This window comes from Carcharhinus amblyrhynchos, chromosome 6, assembly GCF_965287045.1.
Source record: "Carcharhinus amblyrhynchos chromosome 6, sCarAmb.v2.hapA, whole genome shotgun sequence".
NCBI lineage: Eukaryota > Metazoa > Chordata > Chondrichthyes > Carcharhiniformes > Carcharhinidae > Carcharhinus > Carcharhinus amblyrhynchos.
In genome coordinates this window covers 80,433,309-80,451,084 of record NC_137329.1, presented here as the reverse complement: position 1 = coordinate 80,451,084, position 17,776 = coordinate 80,433,309, and the positions used below count along the sequence as shown (strand labels likewise).

Sequence of the window (17,776 nt, the reverse complement as noted above, 5' to 3'; positions counted from 1 at the left end):
CCTTTCTGTGTTCTTATGTTATGATCGCTCCATCAGAGGGGAGAGTTAATTGTGATTAAAGTGCAGCGGAAATCTTGTAGTACCTAACATGATTACACATAATTTACTGCTCCCATAATGATGCACTCACATTTTAAAATACAGTCATTTGGGAAGTGTCCCAGCTGCATTCCTTACTTCTGGAATACCATATCTCTTCAGATCGCCTGAACCAATTTTTTAAAATAACTAACACTGCCCCTTATTTGTACCATTTCTGCCATGGGGTGGCATGGTGGCACAACAGTTAGTGCTGCTGCCTCACAGCGGCAGGGACCTGAGTTCAATTCCCGGCTTAGGTCACCATCTGTACAGAATCGGCACGTTCTCCCCATGTCTGCATGGGTTTCCTCCGAATGCTCCAGTTTCCTCCCACTGTCCAATAGACATGTTGGTTCGGTGCACTGGCCATGCTGAATTCTCCCTCAGTGTACCCGATCAGGCGACTAGCAGATTTTCACAGTAACTTTATTGCAGTGTTTATGTAAGCCCACTTGTGACACTATAAGTAAACTTTAAGAGATTTGCTTCCACAGGTTTCAGCAACAGACCAAGCAACTCACCAGAGCGGATGTATTTTTCTGGTGAGGCTGACGGTGAGCACCAGCAGGCTTAGTGACCAGATAAAGGTGAAGGATGGATTAGGAGAAACAGGTTATCACAATCAAACAGAATCTGTCTTTCGCCAATACCCACTCAGAGGCATTTCACAATAGAGACCACTTTCTGGCAATTTGAAATGGAAGTCTGGCCATATCTCCCTATTCTTGGCTCAGAGGTACTGACATCAATTACTACATGTCACCGCTCTCTCAGTTCAGAGATAATATTTCTGCATATCACAGTATTCACAATTGGAGCCTGTCCACATGATCACTAGCTTGCCACCTTCTACACGAGTTTCGCTGATAGAAATCAACGTAATTTGCATTTTTAAGGAAAACATACTTCTTCACATTTTTACTGTTAGGGGACAAGTCTAGCTGCTCCTGAATCAGGGTCAGCTGGTGCGACATATTCAATGGAGGGCCAGTTGAAGTTTGGTCCTATTCAACAAGCTGCTGCTTGAAGAGACTCCAGCTGTCAGTGGAACCAGAAGCTTGTTTCACTCTGAACAACACTTCAACATTCAGATAAACAGCCTGGCAATGGGTGATCGGTGCCAGTACAATTCAGGTGGATAAATAGACGGGCAGCCAGACGTACATATAGATCGACAGACAAGCGTAGACAAACAAATACAGAAATAAATACATATAAATAAACAGATAAACCAAAGGTTTTGCATCTACTACACACCTATCACACTTCAAATATTACAATTCCAAATGTACATTTATTTAAGAGAAAACTAATCATTTCCTACTAATTTTCCTGACTTTACATGCAGCCGGGCAATCACAGAGATGCAATTCCTTAGAATGTGCAGGTATAATGCAATTCCTCTTTATGGTCTTTAAGGCACAGACACCTTTCTATGTAGGTTTGCAGTGAAATCCTATATTGTACAGTCTTTGATATCATATCCCTGTCCTTACCGAGCACAGCCTCCACTGGAGAGCTGCTGTAATCTCAACAGATTTGAATATAAAACTCCTCCAGGGAAGTTTAAAACAGAAAATTATATACAAATTATCATGTAAACAATGACGCTGGGAGCGTGCTTCAGTCATAATACTTTTCCAGCTTCTGTTTATTCCCCAGAGATCGGCTGAGACAGTTTAATGTCCCTGTACTGCAATAGTAGTTACTCAGGTCAAGAAGGTTAAGCAGAACTCAATTATTTGGTAATTGAATGCTCGACTGATTTATTAATATAGTTCAACTAATATTTGAATGCATTTGGTCAATAGGAAAGTGGCAAAGGTTCTGGTTAAATGAACAGAATTTGTTTTTGCAAAGAAATGTGTCTTGTCAAAGGAGCTCTAGTTTGTTGAGCGTACATTTATTTTCGTCTATCTTGTCATTTATTAGTTGTCTAAAAATGCACATCAGGTTTTGTTTCCTGCAACCACAACATTCTCACTGGGATTTTGTAGAACAAGATCTGAAGAGCTAACCGACAACACTGCATCAATTCTTCAGCATGGGCCCCAATGAACATTTTATATTTAGCCATACAAAGACGAAGATGACATTTTAACATTCATTACATGTACTCATATTTTGTTAAGTATCTGCAGAAGTGATTCTTTTTCAAATTGCCTGGTAATTCACCTGGTAAGCCAAAGTAGCGTTGAAAGAAAAAGAACATTACGCAACTCATAACATGCTGGTAATGAACAGTGTGTGCACACCAGGGGTTGTGAGTGAAGCACTTGGGATTGCTCTGCCGACAATCATTCAAATTAATACACACATTTATTTAATTTATTGGTGAAGATGGAATTCTCGGTATAGAAATAATCCTGAAAGAACAAGGTTATCATTCTTTAGTGCAATGAAGCCGAGGAAAATTCCGTTTCCTGGGTAATGCTTTACATAGGCACAGATTAATGGACTTCTGTATGCAACTAGCACAACAACTAAATAAATACAAGGATTGGCAGCAACTTTAGGAATGACCCATACAAACAGATAATAAAAAACTTTCAGGAGAATCAAAGTAATTATCAACTGAAATGTTATAAAATCCCATTCAATCCCTGCAATGCAGAAGGATTACACTTGGCCCATCAAGTATGCACCAACCATCCGCCCCCCCACCTCCAACAGAGCATCTCACCCAAGCTCACCCCCCACCTGCCCTATCCCTGTAACCTTGTGCATTAACTCCAGCTGATCCTACTAACCTTGCAGCTTTATAGAACCTTAGTTAGGCCACACTTGGAATGTAGTGTTCACCACACTACCAGAAGGATGCGGAGTCTTTGGAGAGGGTATAAAAAGATTTATCAAGACGTGCCTGGTATAGAAGGCATTAGCTATGTGAGGAGAGGTTGGAGAAACTTGGTTTGTTCTCACCGGAACAACAAAGGTTGAGGAGCGACCTGATAGAGGTCTACAACATTATGAGGGGCATGGACAGAGTAGATAGTCAGAAGCTTTTTCCCAGGGCGGAAGAGTCAATTACTAGGAGACATAGGTTTAAGGTGCGAGGAGCAAGGTTTAAAGGAGATGGATGAGGTGTACAAGTTTTTTTATACAGAGCCTGGTGGGTACCTGCAACATGCTGCCGGGGAAGGTTGTAGAAGCAGATATGATAGTGACTTACAAGGGGCATCTTGACAAATACATGAAAGGATGGGAATAGAGGGATATGGTCCCTGGAAGGGACCCTGGAAGGGTTTTAGTTCGGATAGACAGCATGGTCAGTGCAGATTTGGAGGGCCAAAGGGCCTTTCCTGTGCTGTAATTTTCTTTGTTCTTTGCATGCTGGGATATTAAGGGGCAATTTACCATGGGCAATTCATCTGACACTATTCTGACATCATTTTGGTGCCAAGGTATTGATACCATCTTTAAAAAGACATATAGCTGGAGCAATAGCAAGGTTATTCACTGGATCATGTGCTGGGCTGACAGAAAAACAGAAAATTCTCAACGCTATTTGACAATCCATGCTGGAGAGAAAATGATATGGACATCAGGAAAAATGCCGGATTTTCATGACTGCTATCCATTCCTGGACTTGGTGCGTTGCTGGCATTGTCCATGGTGGAAGCTTATGACCCCTATCATGGCAGGGGTGGGAGGTGTGGTGGAGGGGGTGGGCTGTAGGCTGTGATGAACGACTCCAAATTCCACTTACCTCGATGGGAATGGAAGATCCTGCTCGCGGGAAGGGCTGTAAAACTTTGTCCAAGATTTATCGTCCTATCATGAAATTGGTTTTAACTATGACTATGAGGCTGAGGATTCGACATGAAGGATAGGCGCCCAATGTGACAGTTGACACTCACAGAACCAACACCGTTGGCAACAGGGAAGATAAAAAAGATAAAATGATGAAAATATCCTAATGATCAATGAGTCAAGTCTGAATGATTAATAACCACTAGAGATAAATCTGGCATCTGATTTTTTTTTTAAACAGAAAGTCAGATTAACCTGTAACTCAGATCACTGCAGACTTTCTCAAGGTGCCTCTCAGATGAAGCCACAGTCACATTAAGCGAAGCGAGTCAATTTAATTGTGTTACGCACGTGACAATTGTTATTGCAATTAGGCTTATAATTTATGTCCCTGCACAGTATAATTTTCTCATCAAGACGCAGTCTGGTGTGGTGTTTAATGACAGGTGTCTAGAATAATGTCAATACTGCCTCAGAAAGACACAGGAAAAACAATGCTCTAATGTGCTAATTTATTTGTGAGTTGTGAGCATTATACTTCATTTATTAGGCACAGAGAACAACAATAGGCTGTTGCAAATGTATAATCTGTCACCCGTGCTTTGATTGAAACAAAAGATGTGGAACTTCCAAGAAATATCCAGACTTTATTCAAATTAACAGCGGATACCAAGATTTTCTGTATCTGGTAATTGAAATTTAATAGCCTGTAAAGCACCTCTGTGCTGAACATCAAAGCTAGTTTTTAATGGGAGAGAGAAAAAAGTAAGCATCACACAAATCATCCAACCAAGATAAAATATTATCGTGTAACTTAGTGCCACGAAGATGGTCCTAACAAATCCAACGTTAGATTGAAGCCAGTGCCAAACATTGTCTACTTTGAAAAGAACCATGTGAACCACTGTAGATTAAAATATAATGAAGTTAATATGTGAGTTCTTTTCTATTCTCCTTGATGATGATACCAGCTTATTGGTGAGGTAGAAACAGAAAATGTTGGAAAATCTCAGCAGGTCTGACAGCATCTGTGGAGAGAGAATAGAGCCAATGTTGAAACATTGGCTCTATTAGGGCTCGCACGCCTTGAGGTTATCAAGCCTACTTCGCCAATATAAAAACAAAATACTGCGGATACTGGAATCTGAAACAAAAACTTACTGAGATTTTCCAACATTTTCTGTTTTTGTTTCAGATTCCAGTATCCACAGTATTTTGTTTTTATATTGGCGAAGTAGGCTTGACAACCTCAAGGCGTGCGAGCCTTTATTCCTACATCAGGTGATGTGCAGATTATTGAAAATAGAGCATGGCAGATACCCAGGCCATGTATCCAGCATCAGAAGTGTGCCAGATACAGAGACTTCCTGGATTTTGAACCTGGGAATCTGTGGTGGGAACTGGCCACTCAAAGAACAGGGGGAACAGTGGGAAATGGCAGTGATCCAGATGTGCAGCATAGTGGAAGTACCCCACCACCACCAAGATGAAAAGAACAAACAATGGTAGGAAAACCAACAGGGGAAAAGTAACCACATCTGGGAGCATCAATGAATCCTTTGATAATAAAAGATAAGGCAGACGTCAATCCAGCTTTCATGTCCTTCTGGATTTTTGGATGCCAGATAAGGGGTTGAGTACTTGTGTAATGGTGCTAAGCACAACCAATGAGTGATGTTGCTCAGCAAAGTCATAGCAGGGGAAGCTTTCAACCTCAGACACTGCTTAAATAATGAACGCCTTATGCTAGAGCCTGTCTCTTTATGAAAAGAAGGGAGGAAATTCTGAACAGTGGCACAGTGTTTATTGACTGTTTCAGAATATCAAGCGACTTGAAGCAAACTACACTTCCACCCATTTGCCTGCAACAAAGCAAAGGACATTGCTTTCAAGTTAAACTGCAATGCCATGAGAAGACTGAACACTGTGGGATCAATATGCAAATTAATAATAAATAAGAATAATTATAAATGGAAGTTGATATTAAATTTGGACCAAAAGACAATTTTGAGGAATATTCAAACAAACTATTTATTTATCCATCATGAATTATCAGGAAATGCATTATGCGGTAGATTTCACAGAAATATTTTTTGAAAGGTCAGATAACACTAAATTTATTCAGCTGCCAAAAGCATAGTACATGAATTGAAATAATTCTCAGTGAATTTACTCTCCAATTCCACCCTCCTCTATCCATCTATCAACACCATTTCTTTTTAACTCAGATTGCTTGCTCAATTATAAGGGAATTAGTAGGAGATTTCAAGTAGTCACAATAAACATGTCTCTGATGTGGAATTCTCTTCCCAATCTAGGCTAGATTTGCTTTATTTTTAATTTGGAATAGGATTGACATTATGTTAAGCTTGATATCCATTCATCATACTAGAGCATTTTGAAGGAATTTTCTAAAAGAATCTGCATCACAAACAAATCCTCCAGATCACGCCTAAAATTGTCCCCTCTGCACATCTAATGCTGAGAATCTCACCCAGTAAATTCCAAAGCCCTCGATCTTCCACCTCCATCAACTTGAGTCCACTCAAAATTCTGCCATCCATTTTCCACGCCACATTATGCCCCGTCCGCCTACGCTCGCTGACCTATATTGATTCCCAGTCGATTTTAAAATTCTCATTGTCATGTTCGAATCCTGTCCCATATCCTTGCTCCTCCTACCTCTGGAACATCCTGTATCCCATTGGGAACACTGCATTACTCCAGCTTTAAACCCTTGTGCACTGATCATCTAATGGTACAGAATTTGAAAATTGCTGGAATTGGAGGCACTTAGCAAGACACTTTGCAAGAATACTTGTATATGGGAAAACAACAATTTGTACTTTATGAGAAAAGAATACTGATTGGTTGGCAAGTGAACTCTGATTGGTAGAGTTATTGCGATGGAGAATGCATCAGTTGATGGTGTTTGACAGAAAACTGCCAAGGATTGTTTGAAATTTAAACAAAGCAGCTTGACCCTGATTGGTCAAGACATTGTCCTGGGGAATGAATTAGTGAATGTCTGTTACACATTATTTTTGTTTATTGAAACAGATTAACATGTTCTTTCTGTCTGCAAAGAACAGGGCCTTACATATTATCATATGTAGCTTCCAGCACACCACACTGTGAGGCTGACAGATAATTTTAAATTGGTTGTCAGTGTAATCCATACTGCAATCAGTATTATTTAATAAATTTTGTCCAATTATGGAATCACATCTAATGTTCAACAGTTTGAGCTTTGCAAGCATGGGCTGATTGGGTACAATCTGTACCTTGCCCACTGTGAACAGTAGCTGCGACATGTGTTTAATATGTTCGCCAACCTTTGGGACATATGAACTGTGATTTTACTGGCTCACCCTGGATGGGTGGGGTGAGCCAGCAAAATCACACACAAACCGAGAAATCAGGTTCACACCTGATTTCTCGTCTCTCACAATCTTACCGGCACTGGATATCCGGTGCATTCAGCCTCTCGCTCATTTCCAGTGAGAGGCTGAATAATTTACTTAAATATATTTACTCTTTCACAAACATGTGTTTAGCGAGCCCGGGACTCAACCGTCTGGGCTCACTTGCCTTTGTAGCCTTGCTAGGAGAGGTTCTCTCAGGTCGGGAAAACACCTGGCCCCCAGCAATGGGGAACAGTTGCGTTGGCTTCGCCAGTAGAACCAGAGGACATTAAGGCCCCCCAGGAAGGTTGAGGGCATGGTTGGGTGTGCCCCTTGGGCAGTGCCAGCCTGGCACCTTGGCATTGTCCACATGGCACTGCCCATTGAACAGATTTTTCGTCTCTCTGAGAATCAAGGGATATGGGCTGGAGATGGGATAGTGGAGCTGAGGCAGAAGATCAGCTGTGATTGTACTGAGTGTTGTAGCAGGCTGGACAAACTGTAAGGCCTATTCCTGCTCCTATTTATTAAGCTCTATAACAGCAATGCAATCAAATGACCAGGGAGGCAATGGTACTATGGCATAGTGGTATTACTGATAGATTATTAATCCAGAGATTCAGATAATGTTCTGGGGACACAGGTTCAATTCCCGTCATGGCAGATGGTGCAAGTTGAATTTAATAAAAAATATCTGGAATTAAGAATCTATGGATGACCATGAAGCCAATTTCAATTGTCAGGAGAACCCATCTGGTTCACCATACCCTTTAGGGAAGAAAATCTGTCATCCTTACCTGATCTGACCTGTATGTGACTCCAGGACCACAGTAATGTGGCTGACTCTCAACTGCCCTCGGACCACTATGGATTGGTAATAAATGCTGGCCAGCCAGCAGCGCCCAGGTCCCATGAACTAATTTTTAAAAGATCAGTACAAGGTGTTGGTGAAGGAATCAATGTTGTCCAGGACACCAGCAGAACTCCCCTTTGTTGAAGAGTATCTTGGAGCCCTTTACCAGTTCTATCCAACAGGGCAGACAGGGCCTTGGTTTAAGCTCTTATCTGAACAAGTCCATCAGTATTCCACTGGGTTTTTAGCCTTAGTGTTGTATTCAAGTCTTTGGAATTGTTCTTAAACTCACAAATGTTTGGCTCATGGAGAGTTTTCCCATGACCAAGCCATGGTTGACAATTTTTCCGAGACAGGAATAATATCTTTGGCTTATATTGTGGAACCTGGTGATACCTTTACACATCAATGGAGGATTTGTCTTTTGTAACTTTCCTGAACAAAATACCCTTCGGAAAACCAGGTCAACCCTTCTTGCGTGGCTAAGAATAGACCATCCTTCAGAGTACCCAGGCAAATCATGCAGACTTATAGCCTTTGTAAACAAACAACAGCCTCTCAATCTGTGCTGCAGAAAGAAAGGTTTCTTGGGGGATAAAAGCTTTTCATCTTCTGTCCTAATATCTCCTGTTTTAGCTTGGAATCAATGTTTGTCTTATGCCCCTGTGTAGCATCTTGGGATATTTCCTTATTTTAAAGGGACTCTATAAATGTTGCAGAAGCAAAGCTGCAATCGAACTGAGTTTCGATTTAAGATGCCTCGTGACATTTACTGCATCGCACTATTTACTTAACAACAGCTTCTATTTAAACTTGCAGAATCTTGGTATGTAATCCCCAATAGCCATGTTTAACTAATTAACCAGAAGCATTCTTTTCCTCATTAAATTTACAATATCCCACAGCACAATTATTCAATACGAAAGTGCTGCATCAAACAAGTACACATGCCAAAACTGAAGTGTCAAGTACAAAGTGTTCCCTGGATACTTCCCTTTTTGCAGCACAGATTGAGAGGCTGGTGTTTGCTTACAAGTGCTTTAAGTCTGCACGATTTGCTTGGGTGCTCTGAAGGAGGTTTATTCTTAGCTAGGCAAAAGCATTGACCCAGTTTTCCATGGGGCATTTTGTTTGAGAAACTCACAAAGACTCTTCACAAGCTAAAGTAAGCTTACTATTCCAGGTGAAAGAATGTTAGGTGCAGATTTAACCACAAAAGAAAGTTGATATATGCTTGAAAAGAAAGTTTGCAAAGCTATAAGGAAAAAAGCAGAGGAGTGGAACTATCTCTTTCAAAGATCCAGCACTGGCATGATGGGCCAAATAACCTCCTTCTGTACTGTGTGATTGAATGGCTCAGGGACTGCTGGATTGGAATATCTCCTGGCCAGCAACATAAATTGACTTGATTTATTATTGTCACATATATTGGTATACAGTAAAAAGTATTGTTTCTTGCATGCTGTGCAGACAAAGCATACCGTACATAGAGAAGAAAAGAAGAGGGTGCAGTACATAAAGTAACAGTATTAGCTAGGGGGTTGAGAAAGAGCAACTTAATGCGAAGTAGGTCCATTCAAAAGTCAGATGGCAGCAGGGAAGAAGCTGTTTTTGAGTCAGTATGTGAGTTCAAACTTTTGTTTCTTTTTCTCGACGAAAGAAGATAGAAGAGAGTACATCCGGGATACGTGGGGTCCTTGCTGGCTGCTTTTCCGAGGCAGCAGGAAGTGTAGTAGGAGTCAATGGATGGGAGGCTGGTTTGAATGATGGACTGGGTTTTGTTACAGTTTCTTGCAGTCTTGGACAGAGTAGGAGACATACCAAGCTGTGATACAACCAGAAAGAATGCTTTTTATGGTGCATCTGTAAAGGTCGGTGAGAGTTGTAGTGGAAGTTGTAGTGGAAATGCCAGATTTCCTTAGCTTCCGAAGAAAGTAGAGGCATTGGTGGGCTTTTTTAACTATAGCGTCAGCGTGAAGGGACCAGGATGGGTTGTTGGTGATCTGAACTCCTAGAAACTTGAAGCTCTTGACCATTTCGACTTCATCCCCATTGATGTAGACGGGGCACACCCTCCACTACATTTCCTGAACTCAATGGCCATCTTCTCCGTTTTGTTGACACTGAGGGAGAGATTATTGTCATCGCACCATTTCACCAAGTTCTCTATTTCTTTGATTTTCTTCCTTCTCCTTCGGATCATGCAATACTTCCACCACAAATTGCTATAAATGCAAGTCGATGCCAGTGCAGCAACATCAACAGGGCACTTGGAACCTCATGAACATTTTGCCCAATAGTCTAGCACTTAAACAAATCAACTTTAAGAGTATTCAAAAAAATGCACAAAGAGAAGAAAGTAGAATGAAATGGAATGAATTGAAGTCAAATTAGTTTCAGGGAGAGAAATGAGGAAGAGAAAGAAAATGGGTGATGGGAAGGAAGTAAAGGAGAGAAGAAAAGAGAAAAGTTGCACAGAACATTGAAGAGGGCATTGTAAGCAAACTGTGTTTGATAATTGGTGCGTTGGTCAACACAGATTTTTTAATGAGTTAATACCAGAATTTTATGTGAAATCGACAAACATTCTTACTCATATACTGTATCCCAAAATTATTTCCAGAAATAAATCTATCTAATTTGCATTTATGAGTGCATAAATAACACTGTCAGCTGAAAATTGTTGTCATCTGACACTCATAGTTGGACTGGCAAAAAATTAAAAGCAAGACAGATTTTTAATAAAAGTTTAAATCAGGACAGGCAGCGACCCTTTGAGAAAGGTGATGAATCATTGGCTGGTGAGCTTCCAAATGAGTCAGCTGTGAAATGTAAATGGTCAGAGTTCGTAGTGTGAATTAAAAGGCTAGTTTAATACCTTGGAGATTTATTTGATTGATTTTGGGGAACTGGGATAAATGTCAATGCCTTTATCACTCCATCATTAGTGACCATGTGTTTAAGCTTCATGCTTCCCTCCTTAAATCTCTGCCTCACTGCATCTCTCTCTCTCCCTTGTTTTTTAAAGCCGACCTCTTTGACCAAGTCTTGTCCCATCTGGCCTAAACATCTTCTTATTTGGCACAGGACCAAGAACTTGTATTGGCAGCACGCTACCACAGTGGTTAACACTGCTATCTCACAGCTCCAAGGACCAGGGTTCAATTCCGACCTTGGGTCACTGTGTGGAGTTTGCACATTAGGACACTAAGGGCCAATTTTAGCATGGCCAATTAACCTAGCCTGCACATAATTGGATTGTGGGAGGAAACTGGATCCCCTGGAGGAAATTCACGCCGACACTGGGAGAATGTGCAAACTCCACACAGACAGTGACCCAAGGTCAGAATTGAATCAAGGTCCTTGGTGCTGTGAGATAGCAGTGTTAACAACTGTGGCAGCGTGCTGCCAATACAAATTCTTGGTCCCACTGCCACATAAGAAGGTGTTTAGGCCAGATGGGACCAGACTTGGTCAAAGAGATAGACTTTAAAAAACAAAGGAGAGAGAGATATAGCGAGGCAAAGGGATTTAAGGAGGGAAGGATGAAGCTTAAAAAGTTGAAGATGTGGTCATTAATGATGGAGTGATAAAGACATTGAATTTGGAAAACTCGGATAAATGTCAATCAAATAAATCTCCAAAGTATTCATCTAGCCTTTTAATTCACACTACGATTTGCTTAGTATCACTTCCCCAGTGATTGTAAATTTCCCTGAGTTCCTCCCTCCCTTTTATTTACTGATCCTCTCATTAGAATGTATCTATTCAATGCTTTCTGAAATATCCCCTTAAATTTCCACTGCTGCACCTTTTATAGACCTATCCCTTAATCTATTTTGGCAGTTCACCTCAACTAGCTGTGTTTTCATGCCGCCATAATTGCCCCTATTTAAGTTTAAAATCATAGAAACCTTAAAGTGCAGAAGGGGGCCATTCAGCCCATCGAGTCATGCATCGTATGGAGCATCCCGCCCACATCTTATCCCCATAACCCTACATATTTACTCCACTAATGCCCCCTATCCCACACATCTTAGGACACAAAGGATCAATTTTAGCATGGCCAATTAACATAGCCTGCACATCAGCTGAAAGCGGACAGGTTCCCAGGTCCCGATGGACATCACCCTCAAAGGAAATGATGAGTTGGCTTTAATTTCCCTGAATCTGGGGAATTTTGAAAAATTAAAGCCAATTAATCAACTATCTCACAAGCCACTTCCTTTAAGGTCTATTTTGACTGTTCATCTCAACTAGCTGTGCTTTCATGCCTCATAACATATAGATATAGATAAATTAAGTGAGTGGGCAAAGGTCTGGAAAATGGGAAATTGTCCATTTTAGCAGGAAACATTCAAAGGAAGCATATTATCTCAATGATGAGAGACTGAAGAACTCTTGAGATGAAGAGGGATTTGGGTGTTGTAGTGCATGAACTGCAAAAGGCTAGCATGCAGATACACAAAGTAATTAGGAAAACTAACAGAATGTTATAATTTATTACAAAGGGAGTTGAATACAAGGGTAGGAAGGTTATGTTTAACAGGGCATAAGTGAGACCATATCTGAAATATTGTGCACAGTATTGATCTCTTTAATAAAGAAGGATGTAAATGTGTTTGGTGCGGTCAGAAAAAGTTTACCAGACTAATACTTGGATTAGGCAGATTGCCTTATGAGGAAAAGTTGGACAGTCTCTGTATCTGCTGGACTTTAGAAGAATGAAAGGTGACTTGATTGAAACATGTAAGATCCTGATGGGTCTTGACAGGGTCAATGTGAAGAAGATGCTTCCTCGTGGGAGAATCTAGGACTAGGGGCCGCAGTTTAAAAATAAGGGGTCACCCATTTAAGATGGAGATGAGGAGAAACATGACTGGGACCCTGAAGAATTGTCCCCCCCCCGCTTATAAATGCAAGTGGCTGTTGATTAGTTGAGGTCAGTTGCCTTCCATGTGAGTTAAAATTAACTGGTAGGGCAAACAATACTTGGTCCATGATGAGAACTGGTTTGAATCCCCTTTTTTCATTCTACTCTTGTGCTTCTCATTATGAAGAAGTTATTCAGCTACTGTCACTTGGGTAGTTATTTGCCAAATGCCTTCAGTAACAACCAAAGATTTCAATGCTGGGATTTTGATGAGCCAGATAGTGAAATGCCTATGGACAAACACAGTAAGTTAAAGTATGGCAAAGCTGGCTTCAAGTGTCCATGTGTCAGCTGCCAAATTATAGAGACAGGGTTATCCCCATGCCTGTGGCAGGTACATGAACCACTCATATGTTGCAGTGGCAGTCCACATCACATAACAGCCAAGTATGAAAATCCTAATCGCACTGATTATTTCATTGCACGCCTTTTCATATTTAGGTACAATTTAATAAGCGGACCTATTCAACCATGCAATTTCAAATTAAGATTTCATTAACAGATTGAGGGAAAGACGTTGCTTGTAAATATTTATTAAAATGATGCATAGATAATGCACTGTGAAGACTCTTAGGATATGATTTCGAGCCCATGAGTGCGATGATCTGATAATTGAAACAACAAAATTAGTGTGAAATCAAATATTAAGATGGGAAACCATAGGAACTGTTGCCTTTAAAGCGTTACCTGATGTCTGGCCTAGGAGTTCTAATCTAATGTAACGATTCTGCTTTTAATCAAACACTGTTCAACACTTCTTTAGTCATCAGTTGGCCAGCTGTCTCATGCCTATCCATGCACATTTGCACAGTTTGACTGAAATAACACACCAGTCCATTTTATTCGGTTGCTCCACTCTGCGTTTGCCTTAGAGTTAAGACATCCTCCCAACATGATTAATGATATGACTAGCTTGATTAATGGTTATGAATTACACAGTATGAATCATTATATCAGAAGCAACCTGAATTTAGAACTGCTCTGCTGAAGACTCTCCTAGGGTATAAGGGGAGTATGTGCTTGGCTGTAACAGAGTCCTTTTTACTTTCTCAAGGTGCGATGAGAATTGTAGAGCTAATTAGTAACAAATTAATGAGTCTAATTAACATTGTCAAATATTGTCATGCTGAAAGTCCAAACAATGAGGAAAATCATTCAATTCAATATTGCAAAATAAAATATATGTTACCCAATGTTTGTTCATCCTGTTAAGTGTAACAATGCAATTACGACAAGGTAAGGTATTCAAGCAAAAGTTGTAAGGCACGTACCTACACAAGGAGTCAGATTGGCTTCGCAGTTAACTTTGGCCTTCCTTTCCAAACATTGTGCATTCTAATGAAAGGTTAATGACCTGAAATGTTTACACTGTTTCTCCCTCCACATAAACTATCTGAGTAAGGAACTTTTGGTTTGTACTTCTAGCATCCACAATAGTTTGCTTTTCTATTAGCATTGCAATTTTAAGGCCTGCCTCGGGACAGGAATGTGGTAGCATGGCCTCTTTAAGGGGGCATTCCTTGATGGCCAAATGGTTGGGCCAATCCCTATAGAGTGTGAGGATGGGAAGCTGAGCCAATCCAGAGCAAAAGCGCATATCTTGAATCAGGAAGGACTGGCAATTGGGGCCAGTGAGGAGTAGTGTACAATTGTACAAATTATTCTGTCAGACCGTATTTGTATATATAGTTAATCGTTGCTTTGGCAATAAACCCTTTTTGTTCTGAAGTCTCATTGGATCATCCTTGACGTGTAAAAACTTTGCATGTTCCTTGGGGAGAGAGGCTGGAGCGTCAAAAAAAAGCAAGCTACAAACACATGTTAAACTGGAAAATTAGAATATCTTAACCCCAAAGTAGAAAACTGGGATTAGTATATTATAAGAATTTGTGGGATTATAAATTGACAGTTAATAACAGAGCTCAAATAGACAGATACCCCATTCCTAAAATTGAAGACCTCCAAGCAAATCTATCAGGAGGTTTAAAATATACCACAATATACCACACTGGACCACAGTCAGGCCTATCAGCAGTTAGAATTGGACAAGGATTAACAGAGATAGGTAACCATCTATCGTCACAAGGGTTTATAGCAATACATATGTCTACCTTTCAGAATCTCATCAGCCTGCGCTATTATCCAACTTACAATGGAAAGTCTATTACAAGGCACGCTGAATGTAGTAGTTTATTTCAATGATGTTGTAATTATAGGAGCCACACCTAAAGAACACAGGGCAAACTTGGAGAAAGTTTTGAAATGATTTAAAGAAACAGGAGTTAGTTTTCAATGGGAGAAATGTACCTTCGAAGCAGACAAAGTGACCTATTTAGGTTTTAGGGTGAACACAAAAGGTTTGCTCCCTTTGGAAGACAAAGTAAAAGCCACAAGAGAGGGTCCACAGCTAACCTACTCTGAATTAAAGCCATTTCTCAGAATGGTGAACTATTATGGTAGGTTTTTACAAGATGTAGCAGCGCTACTTTAACCCCACTCCAATAATTGTTAAAGAAACACCAATGATGGAGGTGGGGAGAAAACCAGAGAGAGGCATTCACAAAAATCAAATGGCACTAAATCATCAGCATTATTGGTGCACTATGTTCCAACCAAGCCCTTGGTGGTGATGTGTGAAGCATCATCGTATGCAGTGGATCAGTTTTGTCCCACAGAATTTCTGGTGGAGCAGAAAGGTTTGTTGCCTCGAGGACGTTGTCTGAGATGGAAAAGAAACATTCCCAAATCGATAAGGAAATTTTGGTGGTCATATATGCAGTCAAAAAGTTCCATCAGTACAGTTATGATCGACATTTCACAATTGTTTCACACCACAAGCCATTGCTGGGTTTATTCAGAGAAGCCAGTGCCATCAACAGCTTTGGCAAGAGTGCAGAGGTGGGTTCACTTATCAGCATGTACAATTATACTTTTCAGCATCACCTGAGGACACAGATATCAGGGTGTGATCTTCCCAAAAAAATTATAAGTGTCATAAAAGTCTGAAAACAGGTGTGTTCCATGCCAGTTTTTTTTGGGTAAGCGTGGCACTGCAACCTTTCCATACTCTTGTCAGTTTTTCTGGCAGCTGGGGGTTTTGTACCTGCCGGAGTTGAGGGGCCGAAATGTGCCAGAGAAGCCGGCTTCAGAGCACTCAGGAGGCATTGCACAGTGCACCCTGATCTGATAGTGAACTGGGAGATCGCACCAAAATGAGGATATGCTCAGCAGGTTGTCATTGCCACAGACAGTGACATCACCACAAGTTCCGCAAGAGATAGCGCTGACACTGCATATAAAAGAGTCCTTGCCGGTCTCAGCAAAGCACAGAATGAAGAGTGGCATGGTAGCACAGTGGTTAGCACTGCTGCTTCATAGCTCCAGGGTCCTGGGTTCGATTCCCGGCTCAGGTCACTGTCTGTGTGGAGTTTGCACATTCTCCTTGTGTCTCCGTGGGTTTCCTCTGGTTTCCTCCCACAGTCCAAATATGCGCAGGTTAGGTTGATTGGCCATGCTAATTGCCCCTTAGTGTCCAGGGATATGTAGGTTAGAGGGGTTAGTGGGTATAATATGTAGGGATATGGGGGTAGGGCCTGGGTGGGATTGTGTTTGGTGCAGACTCGATGGGCTGAAGGGCCTCTTTCTGCACTGTAGGGTTCTATGATCAATTCTATGTGGATAGAAAGTGACCTAGTATTATTGAAGGTGAAGAAAATGGTATTACAAGGGTGGAGATATGAGAAGTCTGAGCTATTAAAGCTCTACCAACAAAGCAGGATGAAGATAACTTGTGATCAACATGGGATGTTGTTGTGGGGGGCTAGGGTTATAGTCCCACCCCAGGGAAGAGCGCTATTGTTGCAAGAGCTGCACAACTCACATCCGGGTCAAAGCAGGATGAAATCACTAGCCAGAACTTATGTTTGGTGGCCAGGCCTTGAAACAGATACAAGGAGGATGGCTAGTCAATGCCCCAGTAGTCAAACATAACAGGCTTTACTGCCACCGACTAATCTGCATCCTCGAGAGGGGCCAGGCAGATCCTGGGCAATAGAACAGTTTATGGGCCATACGTTTTTAATATTAGTGGACACACATTTGAAGTGGCTGGATGTCCAATTGAAGAAGTCCACAATGGCCACTACCAACACTAACAAAAATCTTTGCCAGCATGATATTCTGGAGGTCTTAGTGCCAGATAATGGCACATCCTTCAGAGTGGAGGAGTTTCAGAAATCTATAAAATCAAATGGTATTCGCCATGTAAGGTCAGCACCTTACCATCCAGAATCAAACGTGTTAGCAGAACCTGCTGTGCAAATTTTCAAGCCCTCAATGAAGAAATAAATTAATAGGCCTCTACCTCTATGGATTGCCAGCTTTTTATTCTCTTACAACACACCAAATGTAACCACGGGGGTCACTCCAACTGAGCTGCTAATGGAATGCCACTTAAGGACACGTTTGGATATGAAATTTCCAGATTTGGCGGGGAGGATGGAGGCTAGGCAAGTTTCTCAGAAAGGAAATCATGACTCAAGGGACAAAGACAAAGTTTGCAATGGTGATGATTTAGTTATGGTCAGAAACTTTGCAGCAGGACCCGCCTGGGTCGAATGCAATTGAGTGCAAGGGCATGCATCCCAGGAAGGATTGACAATAGGAGTCTGGGAGGAGTACTGTACAGTCATATATTTATTCTGTCACACTGTATATATAATTAATCATTACCTTTTTGCACTGAAGCCTCAT

At 41.1% G+C, this 17,776-nt stretch overlaps 1 protein-coding gene across 1 annotated transcript in view; it reads right to left on the bottom strand.

The window, feature by feature from the left end:
• The window catches only part of grm8a (glutamate receptor, metabotropic 8a), a 389,882-nt gene that overhangs the window by 206,028 nt on the left and 166,078 nt on the right, over positions 1–17,776 (bottom strand). The gene's annotated exons all lie outside the window — the stretch shown is intronic.